This window comes from Crocodylus siamensis, chromosome 4 (genome assembly GCF_052110815.1).
Source record: "Crocodylus siamensis isolate JL-2025a chromosome 4, ASM5211081v1, whole genome shotgun sequence".
Taxonomy (NCBI): Eukaryota; Metazoa; Chordata; order Crocodylia; family Crocodylidae; genus Crocodylus; species Crocodylus siamensis.
In genome coordinates, this window is record NC_143398.1 from 216,952,631 (window position 1) to 216,969,693 (window position 17,063).

The following is a 17,063-nucleotide window of genomic DNA, read 5'->3' on the forward strand; positions in this document are numbered from 1 at the left end:
AGCAGCCAGCAAAACACATTTTTATCACAAGAAACTGCTGATTGCTCAAAGCTTCTGAAATTCTGACCACTTATTTAGATTCATAAAAGGAACCACTCTGAGGTACTGTTATACCTATGCAATACTGAGGGTAACAAAGTAATTGCAGTGTCAGTGAGAACAAGTTTTGCAGATAATATCAGTAGTGTAACTAGGAAAGGGTGAGCAGGGCACCTGCCCCAGGTGCCATCTAGGATGGAAACCCCACACTGCCCATGCCCTGCCACTGGAGCTGTACAACACCATACCAAGGAGTGCATCTGGGGGCCTCGTGGACAAGCAAAATTGTTCTCCTCTTGCCCTGGAGAAACTGCTTGGTGCAGCACTCAACTGCACAACTCCAGTGGCCCAGTATGGGCTTCCCATGCCACAAGAAAGACCCCCTGATGATTTTCCCCTGCAAGCCTTTGCAGCACAAGGGAAGCCCTGTTCTGCTGCTTTCCAGCCACAGGAGCTGGGCAATGCAGCATCATGCCATATAGTATATCTTAGGGGAAGGGAGGCAAGGGGGCAAGTGGAATGTTGCTTCTCCTATTTCCAGGGTGCTCTTTCCCACCCTGGGTGCTGAATTTCCTTGCTATGCCTCTGGGCAATATGGTTGTGTAAGAATAAGTGAAGAGGTCATTTGGCATGCAGAATGCTTATTGATAGGGGACTTCAGAGTTCACATTGAATGTGCATTGCTAACAGTCAGGAAAAATCATTGGTCTGTAAGGTAAGCATGTATGTTATGAAAATTGGAGAAATACAAATCCTATGACAACATTTGCATGGTCACCTTTTTATAATGAAAACTCCCTTAATGTTATACTATTTGTAACCCACAGCATTTTCAGACTATAATCACTTACTCTTTATAGAAGAGATCTATAAGTACTATGTAGTTGTAATCATAGAGAATCATAGAGAAGTAGGGCTGTCAGGAACCTCCAGAGATCATCTAGTCCAACCCCCTGCCTGAGGAAGGATCATCCCTATCCAAACTATTTTATACAATCCATAGTCTAAATTCTACATAAGACTACCACACAGACATAACACCCTAACCCACTACAGTTAAAGCATGTGAACCAAGGCAGCCAGTATCTTGCTTCTATACAAGGTTGTTACTATATGCTCAAGAAATACCAGGTAGAAGGCCACTGCCCCATCTACAGAGGAAGGCTAATACCTCTACTGTCCATACCAATCTGACCATGGGGTAAAATTCTTTCCTGACCCCATATATGGTTATGAGTCCCCAGATATGTTGACCCTGAGAGGAGGGGCAAAACCCTGTAGCCAGGAACTCCCAGCTTTGGTCCCAGCAGGAGCATTGGCACACCCCAGCCAAAATACCTAGCCTTGGCTGTACCAAATACCCAATGCCTCTGAGGGAGACTTAAAAATATCTTGACATGTAGCAAAAAGAAGGGGCAAAAGCAACCATCAAGTCAAGGTTGTGAGTATTTTTGGCACTCTGCCCAAAAATGTTGCCAACCCCTGGTCCAGATCCATTCTTTTTATAACCTTTGGGAAATACTCATAGTAGAACACAGGCATAGCTACGCCTAGATCATTCCTAAACAATGTCTGTCCAGCTTCTTGAACACCTCCAGTGATGGGGGGTCCTCAGCTTCTCTACTCAGTCTCTTCCACTGTTTCACTCTTCTAACACTGAAGTTTTTCCAAATATCCAATCTAAACATACATTGCTGCAACTTCAAGCCATTGGTCCATGTCCTCCTCTTTGCAGCAAGAGAGAAAAGGTACTTCACCTCTTCACTGTGGCAACCCTTCAAGTATTTGAAGACTGCTATTGCATCCCCTCTTAAACAACTTTTCTGCAACCTAAACAAGACTAGGTCCTTCAGCCTCTCCTCATATGACTTGCTTTCCAAGCCTTTATCACCTTTGTTGCCAGCCTCCAGACCCTCTCTAACTCCTCTACTTGCTTTTTAAAATGTGAAGCCCAGAACTGCACACATTATTCCAGATGAGACTGAGCCAGTGTCGAGTAGAGTGGCATGATCACCTCCCATGTCTTGCACCTAAAGCTTCTATTGATGGGTCCCAAAACTGCATTTTTCTTTTGCATGGCTGCATCAGACTGCAGACTCATATTTAATCTGATCTGTCAAGACTCCCAGATCTTTTTCCATAGTGCTGCCATCCAGCTAGTTGCCATCCAGCTGGACAGTATTTCTTACCAGATGTGAAGGGCTATTATTATCTTTTAGATTTCACAAGCCCTTATACCTAAAGAATAATTTCCTTTTTTATAAAGTGAACTTTCAACAAGCCTTGTGTAGAATGTTTTGATTTTGCTAATCTTCAAATAAATGATTAATAATCACCATCATGAGTAAAATTATTTTAATAGACTAAAAATATGTGCCTATTACTTTGTATGAAGCAGCCTTTTAAATATAGAGCTATCCTAAGCTGGTGTAAATCAGTCTAGTTTTATTGGCTTAACTTCTCTGGCTCATATTTTATAGGTCTCTTAAAATACTGGCATATTTTCCCCAAACTTCCAGCACTTATAAGAAACTTGGCAAAAGTGACGTCCCTTCAGGAAATGCATCTGTACATTATATCATATCACACTTATCAATCTCAAGTGCTGTAAAGTCTTGAGAAACTCACAAAACAAAACACTATGAATCAGATAAAGTTTCCATTGAAGTGAAAAGGAATGGAGTTGTCTGTGGCAAAAGGCAAGGGGATTGGGGAAGAGATCTAGACAGTATTAGAGTAAACAAAATAAATTAAAATATTGAGTCTCACAGGTAACACTCTAGAAGGGAATTAAATTATGGAAAATCCATTGTGAACTGCAGCATGAATGATGTATCTAGGCATGATGCATTGTAAGTGACACCTCAGAAAAGGTGATCTGAAAAAAATGCTGTAAAAAAAAAATCTCTCAAGTTGAACTGGAGGGGAGGGGGGGATATAAATTGGCTTGTCTACGTTCAGAAAAAGACCTGACTACTGTCACCTTTTTAAACCTAATCAGCAGGCTGAGCATGCTTAGCAAAGCTACCTGCAATATTTTAGAGGCAGACAGAGGTAGGCAGACATGTTAAGAGGTTCTTAAATTTTGCCAACTTCAGGACAAAATATATTTTAAAGAGTCACAATAACAATCACAAAGATTAATTTCAGTTGTGCTGTTGTAAAATGGATGGGTTTTAAAGTTCTCTTCTCACAAATCATATAACTGTTCATGTATGGCTGTTGATTTTATCGATTCTCCGAGCAGTAATAGCAGCTTTTCTATAAAGATAGTTCTAAATCAGGCCAACCTTTACCATGGCAATTTGGTTGGGCTCATTCTAGATATACAAACTGAAAAAAAAAATTGCAAATCTGCAAGATTTGGGGAGTATTTAGATCCTGAGTCTTGGGTCATTTCTAGATGCAATGCTACTGCACTATGTGGGAAGAAAATAGCAGAATACTGCTTACAAAGTGACAAAACAGAGGGAGATATTTTTTTTAATGAGGGAAAATTATTTGTTTGAATTTACTGACTGAAAGATGCAGAAATACTGAAATTCTCCAGCCATTTATGGCCCACATAATAATGTCAGTGCTAGTTCCCAGGACCGTACCTAGACTCCTGGCAGCCCCAGGCAAACTTTTAGTATCAGGCTCCAGAGGTAATAATAATAATAATAATAATAATAATTAAAATACCATTTTCAGGCCCCCTTCGTGTCCAGATCCATGGCAGCTGCCCAGTTTGCTCATGCCTGTGTCCGGCCCTGCTAGTTCCTTTCACGTCCTAGTCAACATGAATTGACCTCAGAGGAGCAAGACTAGTTCAATCAAAAGCATTATAGCTTAGATAGCAAAACAAAGTTCACCCTTCCTATTTTGTATATATATCATTTGGCTGAAAGAAGCGTTATGCAACTATGATGACTTCAATGCAGTAATATTCAATTAATGCTGGTGCAACTGCAAAAAAAATGTCCTTTTAATTTTAATTTTATTTACAAGCAAGCATGAATGAAGCAGTTTTGCTTGTGAATCTTGAAGATGACTATCATGATATTTAAATGCTTTCATTCCATCTCTTTTAGACAAGATGCAATCAACCTTATTCACATGGAGTAGCACCTTACTTAGTGGGATGTGTAACAGGGAGCCTGTTACTGTAAGAGGAAAGTACAGCAAGTTAGTCTTGCTGTATAGGCAGGCAACTGAGAAAAAGCTATCTGTACTTCACCAACCTTACTGTGTGGGGCAGATTCCCAGGCAGTCTGGGAGTAAAGGCTGCAAGTAGCTGGGTCAAGCTGCAGGAGGATGGTGTAGGCATGAGGAGGAACCACTGTGCTTGATTCAGGAATCACCTGACCAAAAGGAACAGTAGTCTAGGGCATGTAAACCAAGCACCTGAAGCAAGGCAGGCAGTCTGGTCTTACATGTTGCAAGGAGTGGAGCTCTGGGGAGAGAGGGTCTGAAAGAGATGGCCTGGCAAGTACCCAAGCCACCCATGAGAGTTGGGAGGTGAGAGTTCAAGGGAGGTAGGGCTTATTGGATGACATATATCCAGAGTGGGGGAGGCTTTGTATAGAAGTGATGACTGTGAAAGCTTGGACAATGCCTCTTACACAAGAATGCAAGACCATCCTAAATTTAACACTAGAGGGCCATATGTGGTTAAAAGAGGTGGATAGGATGCCACAGAGGTGTCTGAGGGGCACCCAGTATAGAGTCCCTATAGGGTCTAGGACCTGGTGGGCTGTGTGAGACTGAAGCCCAAACTATTTAGAGACTCTGGGATAACAGCAGAGACTCATGGAGCGGAGCCTGGGTAAAAGGCCGGGAGCTCATGAAGTGTGAGCTATGGATGCCAGGGGGTTCCGTTAGCCTGGGAATAGTCTTGCCTGGGCCTGGGGCACTGGGGAGGGTGCTGGGTCAGGTGAGAAGCAACCTAGCCTGGGTCAGGGAAACCAGAGGTCTGGAACAGAAACTCAAGATAGGGGCAAGGGTCCTGGAGACTGAAACTAAGACAAGGGTTGGGGCCCAGAGACCAGGACTAAAAAAGAGACAGGGGGTCAGGGGCCTGGAGACCAAGGTACAGGGATGGCTAAAGCTGAGAATGCTAGATCAGAATAAATGAGCCAGGGCTGGGGGCCTGCAACCAGAATATCAGTGGGCTAAAGCAAAGAAGGCAGAACCCCCTACAGAAAAAGTCCAAAACATTGTCAGAATAATATCTGTGGGGCATGGATGTGGCTATAGAAAAGAATGGAGACCCCAAATACTGCCCATAAGGTGGCTGCTGCCTCAGGACACTGACAGGGCCAAGAGGGTCACAGTTTAGTGCCCTGGGGACAAGGCTAAGACTAGCTGGTTGAAGACTTGGGGTTCACTTTTGTAGGCTGGGTTAGCTTCCCTATACTTCAGAAGAAACATCAGGACATGGTACATGAGGTTAAAAATGAAGGGTACCCTAAAGAGCCAGAGTGAGGAATGGGCTGTGTAGCTTCCAGGGGATGTTGCAGCCAGGGGCAGGTCCTGTCACATATCACATTGATTTCACTGGGAATACTTGCCAACTAAGGCACTATAAAAAACACCTAAGCCATACTGAATCAGGTCTTCTATTTTTGCTTCCCTACAGCAGTAACGTCCCCCCCGCCCCAACCTCGCCATTGGAACAGAATTCTAATAGAGACTCAGCTGAGATGCCAATATGACCACTGTGCGAGCACACCCTCAGAGTGAATGCTTCACTTGAGAATTCAGAAAGCTCACGTTGATGGCAATGTAACAGTGACAAAAACATTGTCAGCTTATATAGGGCCAACTTCTAATAACTTTATGCATTTGCAGCAAGTGTTCATCTATTGTAAACTGCCACAGCTCATTTGAAATCAGTAGACTGACCCCACTGATGAATCATAAAATAAGGTACAGCTAAACTTCAAATCTGACTCATAATCAGGGATCTGGGTTTTCTGTTCACCATCATAAAATGCAGATTTTCTCATTTTAAAAAGAAAAAAAACCCCAATTTTCTCCTTTAAAGAAGAAAAATGCAGGAAATGGTGAGTTTCCCCTTGCAGGCAGGCAGAGTTCCAGCCTGCAAGGGGCTGGGGGGAGCAGGAGAAGGGCAGTCAGGTAGGGGGCACCATGTACTTGTGTGCATGTACATATGTATGTGGCTACCAGGCAGCAGGGAGAGCAGCTCCCACAGGTAAGTCTGCCATGGGGACGTGGAATTGAGGCCCTCATATTGATGGAGGGAGGAAAGGAGTTGGACAGGGCTCGGGCTGGGGCTGTTGCACAACCTGGGTGGTGTGTGGGGCCTGGGACTTGGGGCCTGGGGCTGGAATGTGTGGCCACAGGGCCCAGGTGGAGCCGCAAGTGGCTTATCCAGTGGGGGCCTGCTCCATGTCACTGTGCATATGCCTGGGAAGGCAGCATGGGGCTCAGTGGTGGGGGGTGGGCTGCCTGCTGCCGGCTCGGGCTCCCCGCCCTGCTGCCTTCCCCTGGTGCCTCTGTAGTCTAGAAGGTGGGACCTAGTATGGCAGGGAAGAGCAGGTTGGGGAAGCTCAATGCCTCCCCTGCTGGGAGCCCCATGCTGCCATGGCAAGACACCCCCTGCCTGCCCAGCAGCAGCAGGGGTGGCAGTGCAGAGGGCACCTTATCATAGTGGCATGGGGCTAGCAGTGGCAGTACCCATACCTGCTCTACCCTGCTGCATCAGGTCTTGCCTGCTGGGCTGCAGAGGCCCTAAGGGGAGGACAGCAGGGTGGGAAGCCCGAGCCTGCAGCAGGCAGCCCAAAAAATGCCTCCCTCCGACACAGGCTCCACTTTGGCCATACAGTATACAGGGGAGGGGGAGACCGGCTCCATGCTCTGCTCCACTGCAGTGGTCTCCACCTCTCACAGGTAGCAGCCAGGGCTTGGGCACTGATGCATAGGGCAGGGGGCTTTGGACCTGCATCCCTGGCCCCATAGCCCTGGCAGCTGGGGGCCCCCTGCAGCAGGGCTGCGGGGTAGGGGACTGTAGGTAAGGAGCGAGGGGCACCAACAGCGGTGGAGTCTGTGCGTGGGGAATGAGGGGCACCAGCAAGGCCAGGGGGCTGCATGTGGGGAGTGAATGGCACCAGCAGGGCTGGTTGGGGGGCTGTAGGTTGGGAGTGAAGGACAATGGCATGGCAAGGCACCACCATATCAGGGCTGCTCAGTCCCACAAAGCGGTGGGGGGAGGGAGGGAAGAACAGCCACAGTTGGACCCACATACTAGTGAGCAGAGGGGGCAGGGGGAGCGCTGATTTTCCGTGATAAAGTACCCAAAATAAAATCTCAATATGTATAGGTATTTAGAATTATTTTTATTATAATAATTCAGGCACTGGCAAGGTTCTAAATTGCTTTAAAATTGTAACTGTATCAATAAAGTGTTGTGTTTAACTGGTACCTATATTTATATAGTGACATTTCATTTAATCATGGAAAAACATGGATTTTGGGGGGGTTAATTCGAGAATTTTGGGGGGGGGTTAAATCAGAGAATTTGCATTTTTCAAACAGAAAACCAGATTCCCTGCTTATAATTAATAGCTATTTCTGTCAGCAAGGACATTTGTGTCCCTTTTAGTGTATCTTTATTAAGTGCTTTATAACCAGTCTCACTTTTAGTAAGGACTCTTTCATTTTCCCTCTCCTGTCAATGCTTTTTTCAGAGATCTTTTAAACTTCAAACTGTTCTCAGTTGGTTTTAAAATCCTCTCATGTCCAGAAGGTGCCAAAAATTTGCATCTCTTTATAAGCTGTAACTTTATCTAGTTTGGCCTAATTGGGTTTTTGTTTTATGTTAGGCAGCTGCTGGGTTTACACTTATTAAAATTTACATTTTTTTATAAATTAGTAATTAGTTTCTAATAATAACCACTTTCTCCATTAATTAAGGTCTCTTCATTTTAATGACTGCTGAGTGTTTCTATGTTTACTGGTTTGCACTTTCAATGCTTACCTTGTGTTTATGGTTTTAGAAATGAGGTATTAATCATAAGTGAATGAATGGATATCTGTGGGCTGCTGCTGAAGTTAAAGGAGAGCTGCTGAAGCAAAGGTAGCCAGGGGTATGGGCTGCAGAATCCAGTAGTATTAATATCACTGAGTGCGTCTACACAGATGCTTCATGGTGAATTAACATAGTTTACTGTGAAGTAAGCACGCGCGTCTACACATACACATGCTTACTTCACAGTAAATCTCCCTAATCTCAAGTAAATTTGCTACCTGCAAATGCAAATACTAAATTTACTTGGCATTAGTAATGACACTGTAGCGCTTGTGTAGATGCCTGATTGGGAGCCAAATCTGCTCCCAGCCAGCCCTCCACCAGGGGGCAGGAGATAGCTCTCTGCCCCTGGGAGATGCCTGATGCCAGCAGGCTCTGTCACAGGAGCCTGGGTGGGGACTTTGTCCCCCTGCCTCAGCAGCAGGGAGCTCCAAGCCCCCTACTGCCAGATCATGACTGGGGAGCAGGATTTATCTTAAATCAGATTTTTTGCAGGTATAAATTGCATCCTAAACAAGTAAACTGAATAACTAACTGATCCAAGCAGATTATGCAGATTGACTCACAGTGAAAGTGCTGAAGTAAAATGAACTTTTCCTTCCAGTTGTGAGGATTTCCCTTTTAAGGACACTAATGATATTTTCCCATGGAAATATAAAATTTATGTTGGGAATGTGACTTTTTAGCTTCAAAACCCTATACATTTCTATCAAGGCAGAAGACCATGGGGTTGATAATAGGGTGCTTTTACAGTTGTTTTTTAACAGAAGTCAATACAAAAATCTAATCTGGGCTAAACCAAATTTTGTACAACTTGACAGTGGCATATCAGGCTTTTAAATGGCTGTCAAGAATTGGTGGTTAAAGCTCTGCCTATTAGTCATGGCTGTGGTATGAATTCATAGAAATCCAGAGGGTTCTATATTGGTGTCATCCAATTTAGTTGAGAATTTTAGAGAATTAAGTTTTGTCAGCTGGAACTTAAGCAACAATTCTGTCACTGATATGAGATCCACAATACAGTTCACAATTGTGATAAGAAGGAATAGAAAAAAAACAGAAGTTAAGTTGACGGCCTCAATATTTGCCATAACCATGCCTCAGAGTTTCTTCTCTTTTGAAGCCAGACAGGAAAGATGACCTTTTTCATGCTTGCCAACTATACTTCTGTCCCACACTTCCTTCTCAGCTGGCAATTCTCAATATATTACTATACATGAGATCTTCTGCATCACAATTTCTAAGGAAGGAAGCTAGATTAAGGAAATATAAAAGAACTTGATAACAACTTGGACAAATGGTGTGAAATCCCTGAAGAAGCCATATTGAAGATTCTCATTTTGAGTTATTTCACTACATGATGCCTGGGATGCTTTAATCAGGGATGAAACTGCCTTGAGAAGAGGGCTGAATTAAATGACTACATAAGGCCCCTTCCAGCTTTACTATTAGTCATCTATTTAGAACGATTTTGGCTTAGACCTAAGAAAGGAATTGAGTATATAAAGGAAAATGTAAATAGAGTTGCCTAAATCTAAATTTGCAATCCAAAAGTTCCTGTCTTGTACTCCTAAATTTTAGGTGCTTGGCACCCAGGGTGGAATCCAGAGTTAAGTGTCTAGGTTCTGCTCAACTGATGGGAAATCTTCAGCACAGGGTTATGTCTTAACTTCCTTCTGTCCTTGGGACTTAGACTTCACTATTTACTTGGGATCCAGAGTCTTTCACTGAGAAAGGGCACCTACATCCATTCTCCAAAGGAAGGATTCTTCAAAATATTACTTCTGGGCTGCCAATTACTCTCTTCTAAAATATCAGATAGCTTTACCGGTTATGGCATTTGGCAAGAAAATGGAAGATCCCGGTTTAAATCTCTCATCAGTCTAAGGAATTCCAGCTACACTTCCAAAGAGTGCCCTATACACCATCCTTTCAGATATTCTGGGTCGGAGTATTCTCCACTCATTTTGTTTGAAGCTATGCCAGTGTGTAGAAAAGTATTCAAAGTACATGAAACTACAGAGAGGGAATGAGTGTGATCATGACTAAACCCAACATTAAACAGTTATTGGATAACACACAGCAACCATCCTGGCAAGAGAGATCTGAACCCAAGATTCCCCCTCCTCATTACTTGCTCTTGTTCCTTCTGTCTGGCCCTGTGAATCTTGAATTATTTTTGGGGGTGTTGGTTGTGGTCATACAGGTCTAGGGACATAGGCAGACAAGGTTCTTTGGGTAAATGTGATACATTTTATTAGGCCAACTAAATAGTTGAAAAAATTGTTCTTTTTTTCCACTGTGGTGCACAGCTTCAACAAGACAGCTGGAGAGTATCATCTTCATCCAGCCCAAACTATTGTTTGCTGGTTAGGGGCACTTCTGAGAAGTTGGAGATGCAAGTTTGAATGCCCTCAGGGTGGGGACGAAATTGAATATAAATCACCTGCTTCCCAGGTGTGTACACTAACCACTACTAGACTATTACTGCCATAAATGTGGGTGCTTATATAATCACCACCACTCCCATGGTGTTTAAGATTTTATCCTTCATCATCCTTTCAAAGAATGGATGTAAGTGTATACTCTTAGAGGATACTGGACTGTGAAACCTGAGGAGCAGCATGTGCAACCCTGACTCGGGTTGCTATGCTCTGAAGAGCCTTGGTGTGTCAGACATGTCTTTTGTTAGTGTTTCCTATTAGCTAGCTGTAGACAGCTTTCTGAATGCTGTGGGGGTCTACACTGAACTTGTGGGGCCATACTTTAAGTTACTCGAGAGTAACTTAAATTAAGTCAGTGGAGCTAGTTTGGATATACACTACTGAAAGTAAGAGGGCATGTTAGTTTGTGGGAGTGAGCAAGACTCACATCAGGTTTTTGGAGAGTAGAGTAAAAGAGTAAAAGGGGAACCTGAACTGACCTTTCCCAAACAAAGCAAAGAAATTAAAATGACCCTTTGATGTTAAGTTGGTAGAACTACAGATTACCAATTAAATGTATGGTTTTGATGCTTGAAACCTACTCTTCACTTTTCATCATGACCTCAATCTGCTAACATGCCTACATTTATTCAGCTAATTAGCTAATAGGATAGTGTTTAAGCATATGAACTCCCCATTGTGTTTAATAAACCCCTATAAATTTACTGTACCGTTAAGATAACTTACACAACCAGAATAATCACCATATAAAGATTAAAGCCAAAATGTATAATTAGTGATAAAACATAATGATCAAGTAAAACATAAAGATACAGTAAGTGCTACTGTAGTTGTAAAAAAGCAAACTAAAAGCATTTCAATTTAATGAATTTTCCAGGAGATGCAAGCTTAACAGGACTAATTCAGTGCAAGAAGTTTGATGACAAAACACAGAAACTCTTGCCAAAAAGACAAAAACTTTAATCAGAGTGAATCTTAAACCAGATGTCACAAATATTTCATCCTTTCCCTCTCTTTTACTATGCACATGTTGATAATTTTAAATTTTACAATTTATGCCGAATGTGAACATATCTTAAATGTGCCAGGACATGGGGTAAAGTTTGCAAGAGCTAAAAACTCCAGTTCTCATTTGATTACTTTGTCTAAGATCATCAAAGGTATTTAATGTATGTGATATCTTCATGGACCTGGATACAGAAGTAGAAGTACCACTGATATTTCTCCCCCTCCCTTTCCAATGAAACTTAAGCTCTGTCTAAACACTGAATTTACTTTGCAGAGGAAGCTTACTTTTCTCTATGCTGGTTTCCCCCACAGCTAAAGCAGGATAATTTAATCTGCATAGTGTGTTGGGCTAGCTATTAGCTATGCTAGGTAACAGAGACATTAGCCCAATCTCAAGTCTAATTAGCCGGCATACAGGCTGAGACATATGTGACTACATTGCTAGTACTTTAGGAGGCAGCCTTCTCAAGGCAGCAAAGCCTACTGGGTGGGAATACTGCTGGGCACTGCAAATTTACTACCTGGATGTGGCCTTCAGATTTTTGGGGGCAGATTTTTAAAGGTATTTAAGCCCCTTAAGATGAGAAGAGATATTTAGTGCTTTTAAAAATCCAATTAGAAAATAATTCTACTTAGGTATACATCAAATAAAGGTCTCAGACACTTGGCCCCTGGCATCCAAAACCCAGTACGTGGCACCTAGAGCTAGCCAATTAAAATTCTAAACTTAGGGTTGTCTTTGCATGCTTGTCCCTCTCCCAACTTTAGATACAGTCTCCTGAGTTGAGGATGCAGGTAGGTGCCTCCATCCATTCATAATCCGTAGTCCAAAGTCCCATTCTCAGGGTAGATGCCTGTATCTGTTCTTTCCATGAACTAGGTAGTGGGTCACTTTTTGGTGGTGTTACCTTTTCTTCCCATCTTATTATATACTATCATAGTTATTAAGGCATTGTCCATGAAGTAGAAGAAGGCTCCCTCCTTACCCTATCAAGATTCAAGCCCAAGTCCCCCACCTTGCATGAGTGCTCTACCACTAGGATACAGATTTTTCTGGGATGGAGGCAGTATCCAACTCTCCTGTAGATTCTGTGCCATAGAATAGAACAGCTGGTGAGATTCATGGAATAAGAACAAGGACATGCAAGAGTGAACATGCTTCTACAGCTTAGTGGTTATTACACTCACTTGTTCCAAGGGTTATTTTATCTAATATTTTAAAAGTAAAATATATGGCTGGGAGCAGTGAATGAAACCCAAGACCCCCAATCTCTCTTGCAAGTTTAATCCATGAACTTTTTATGTAATGTGAGACATCAAAGTCTGGTGTCTAGCATGTAGGAGACTTGGAGTCTGGGATGGTGGGCTCAGTTCCTGGTTTTGTCCTTTGTATCTGACTCACATAGCTGATTCTGAAATGGCATCCTCATTTTCCGGGGTCATTTTGTACACCCCTTTAATTTCAGGCATATAACAACATGATAACCTTTCAATTTTGAATTCCCTCATTCTTTTTGAACATCTGGTGGATAATGGTGATGTACATTAGGCCTAAATTTTTCACTTGCAACTACTTATCTGTGCAATTACACCCAAGCATGAAATTAGCCTTGCAGAAGTAGACTGTTTGGTTTTTTTTTTAAAAATTCTGACCCTCTTGTACTCATTGACAAGTCACTTATTTTTCTCATTCCACTTCATAGGGGAGTGTAGGCTGAAATAATTAAATGACTTTTGAAAATCTCAGAGCATTTTAAAATACAATGTGCAGTACTATTAATATATAAAGCAACTGTGATATAGGAACTATATAAATATTAAGTACTCTCCCTACAGTCAGATAAATACAATTTTGAGTGAATATTCACCTCGTTGTTAAGATTAGATACAACAGATGGGTAGAAAAGCCAAAGAACACAGGATTGGAAGGGACCTGTGGCTATTGAAGGCAAGTGTACCACATTTAGCTCCCTACCACATATACCTTATTGCCAAAATATTAACCATCCAAAATTTGGGGGGCAGGGCAGGGGGGGTTAAACAAGGAAGTTGATTTACACATTGAAATGGAGGTACCGGAGGGCTGGAATGGGCAGGTGTGGTGGGTGTGAAGGAAGTGGGGTTCCTTCCTGGGCCCAAACTGGAGAGGTGGAACTCGTTCTTCAGCATCATTCACCCTCTTCTTGAAGTTCCAGAGTAAAGGTTTAACCCTGTCAAAGTTGCTGCTGAGCTGCCAGCATCTTTGAGATAAAATTCTTTTCCTCAGTTCTACTTATCACCGGTGTTCATTAGGCTTCTCCATTGGATATGTGTTTTGTATCCTGCTTCTCTGTTACTGCTTTATTTGCCAGCTAGTGGACTTGTTATATATGTATTTCTCCAAATGTAATTAGAGCACTTGGAGAGAGATGGTACACAAGGATAAACAAACTCCCATTCTTTTCACAGTCAAAACTGACTTAGTATAAATAATTTCTTTGCTAGCAAATTGCCCATTATGCTTTAACGAAGTTTAAAGTAGCACAGAATAACCAATAAAAAAATTACCTCTAAGTATTCAGAGCATTCTTTAATCAGAATATAATCTTATATCTGATCAGTTATTAGGAAAGCTACAGAAAAAATATTACTACTCAATTATTAATATTCCTGAAAAGTCTCAAGATCCACTGCATCCAGATTTCAAAATATTAACTGTATGTTTATAATAGCCTCTTCAGGCTCTGTAAAAATGAATTCATTCTATATCATTGATGCATTTTCATTAAATAAGACATTAAGGGACATGCTTCTTCTGCTCCCTTGATTTCTTGATGTGTGTGAGAGGGGCAGTGAAAGCCTCTCTAGGGTGCCCTGGACCCCCACCCCATGTGTCCCGATACCCCAGAGATCCAAATGAGCGGCAGCTGGGAAGAATCACAGACGCAAGCTCCGCAATTCCAGAGCTGCCTGTAGCTGCGGATCAGTGAGGGACGGGGGCAGAGCCTCAAAGAGACACGGGATGCTCAAATAGCAGCTGGAAGAACAGCTGAGTGCCCGTCAGAGGGGGAACAGGACACCAGCCAGGAGACAGCTGCTGCAGGGAGGAGGATTGTCAGGCTGAAGAATGGAGAAGGGGAGCGGAGCAGCGACCGGAGAGCTCTGGCAGGGCAGGGAGGAAGCCCAAGCCTGAGGAGCCAAGGGACATCCAGGAGCAGCAGTGCAGCCCCACCAGGGAGCTCAGGTACACTGGTGGGAAGTGGCAGCAGGAAGCTGCCAGCCCACACAAGCAGCTTGGTGGGGACGCAAGAGCAGTCCGGCATGGGAACCTCATGCCTCACCAGGCCGGAAGCAGTGACTGGACAGCTGAGGTGGTTGAACTGGGGAGATGGATCAGGGTGGGGCATGGGGCGGCTGCCCACATCCACAATCACTAGGAGCGAAGGGACAAGTGAGTCCCCTTCTTTTTCTTTTATTTCCTTTATTGAAGCAACCAAGGGACAGTGGGAGATGGGATCCCAGGGGTCAGTCAATGGAGGCTGGATGTTTGTTTCTGTTGGGTTCATTGGAAGCTCTAGTTAGCCTTAAGTCAGGATGGATTTACATGTCCCAGCTAACCTGAAGCCAAGGAACCAGCTGTGGGGAAGGTTCAGCTGGGTTGGAAGGCCCGATCCATTCCAAGGCAGGTGACCTGGGCGAGAGGAGAGATTGTCCAGGAGAAGACCTGTGGAGTGCAGTGTTTGTCCAGGCCATGGATGTGGTAAGGGTGGGGTAAAGGAGAGGTTTGGAGCCCCACAAAGAAAGGACCAGGATCAAGACCTCTTCACTTGTGGGGGCCACCTGAAAGGGACTGCCTCCCTAACAAAGAACATCGAAGACAATGTGTTATAGAATTGTACTTATTCTATCTTCCCTTTTCCTAGATTAAAAAAATACACTGTTAGGTCAATTGGTCAAATCCTCCTCATTCTGATATAGGACCACCCACAAATGTAACAGAATTATTTAATAGCTTTAAGAAACTGCTTTCTTTTCACTATTGTTGTCATACAGCAATGTTGTTTACTGATAAGTAGAACACGTTTTCTTAAGCTGTATATACAGCAATTTTCCTTAGCACTGAAATTAACCCAAAAAGGTCTCTGCTAAGCATAGCAATGTGCAGCTCCAAATTATGCTGTTTCACTGACATAAATGTAGAATAACTCCCGAATACAGAGAATTTCCCATGAATACAGGAATGCCCATGTTTACAAAACATATGCCAATGGATCACATAAATGGGAATTAGCAACATAATGCAGTAACAAACAGATCTATTTCAGCCACCAGGGTGCCACTGAAGTCACCAGGAGCTAGGAGTGTCAATCACTTTTCAGTAGATGTTTGGGATGTCACAAAATGGTATCATATGGATTTCACTTAGGATGAGGAACAAGGCAAGACTAGCCAACTTTACCTTTTCCATTCACTATTTCAGTGGAAATGCTTGCACAGACCATTAGAAAATCAAGGATACAATAGATAACTACAAGCTGCAATATAGCTCCTTCTGTTATATAAGGTAGCTTCTTGTGCTGACAATATTACTGCACTTAAACTTGCAAGCAATTACCACTGAATTAGATAATAGTTATGCAAGAGGTAAGGATTTTTTTGGACCAACAGCATGGTTGAATAAAGTTATACGAGTTTCCAAATACAAAACACTCTTCATATGTTCTGAGAAGGAAAGTTAATAAAATTATGTAACAGTTTTGGGAAAATGCTCTGAACCCAGTCTAATTTTTGAGTAAGAAGAATTAAATCATATTTTTTTTCACTGATAGTTAAAATGACTTGCAAAAATGTTTTCTTTCAGTAGGCTAAACTGTCTATAAAATACCACATGTGCACACTATATGTCAGATTTTTTAAACTTCTGTTAACTAACTTTAGTTTCTTTTATTAGAAGAATATTTCAGAGGACATAGTCTTAGCCACCAGAAATGCTATTCCTTTGAAAGATTTCAGAGAAACTGGTCAGTATCACTTATTAGCCACTATGGGTGGAAGTCTAGTTCCCTTTTGGCGTCTATTTAGTTGTGTAAATGCCACTTATACTTAGGTAGTGGCTATTTTATTTTATTTTATCCTTTCCTTGTAGATGCATGGGTGGGTTTGTGGAGAGTGATCACACCCAGTAGATTATGCTCCAGCCATATGCATATGTGGCTATGTACATGCACCAGTTGTGGAAGTGTACTTGTCTATGAATCTTGAAAATGTGGGCAGCAAGAAACCCTTGACTAGTGGGTGTTAGTCTGCAGAGCTGCATACTTCCCTGGTTTACCTTAATAACCATAAGTTAGTTATGGCTATCTGTACGTATCCATAACTAGGCTTGGATACTTGGCCAGGAAATGGGAGACCTATGTTCCAGCTTCCCCCTTTGGAACATGTATCTCTGTCTTCCTACCACATTGCTCTAACCAATATGCTACAAGTCAGGCATTATTTAGGGCTCTCCCTCTCCTTATTCTTCCTCTTCCTCATTGCTCTAACCACTGCAGTCTCCTTCT

General features: G+C 42.7%; 1 long non-coding RNA gene across 1 annotated transcript in view; it reads left to right on the forward strand.

Moving 5' to 3' along the window:
• Window positions 1–14,608: 14,608 nt before the first annotated feature.
• LOC149867575 (uncharacterized) overlaps window positions 14,609–17,063 on the forward strand; it is a 199,036-nt gene continuing 196,581 nt past the window's right edge. Inside the window, exon 1 of the long non-coding RNA XR_016441638.1 lies at window positions 14,609–14,746. This is a non-coding gene — a long non-coding RNA (uncharacterized LOC149867575). The remainder of the gene's footprint in view (window positions 14,747–17,063) is intronic.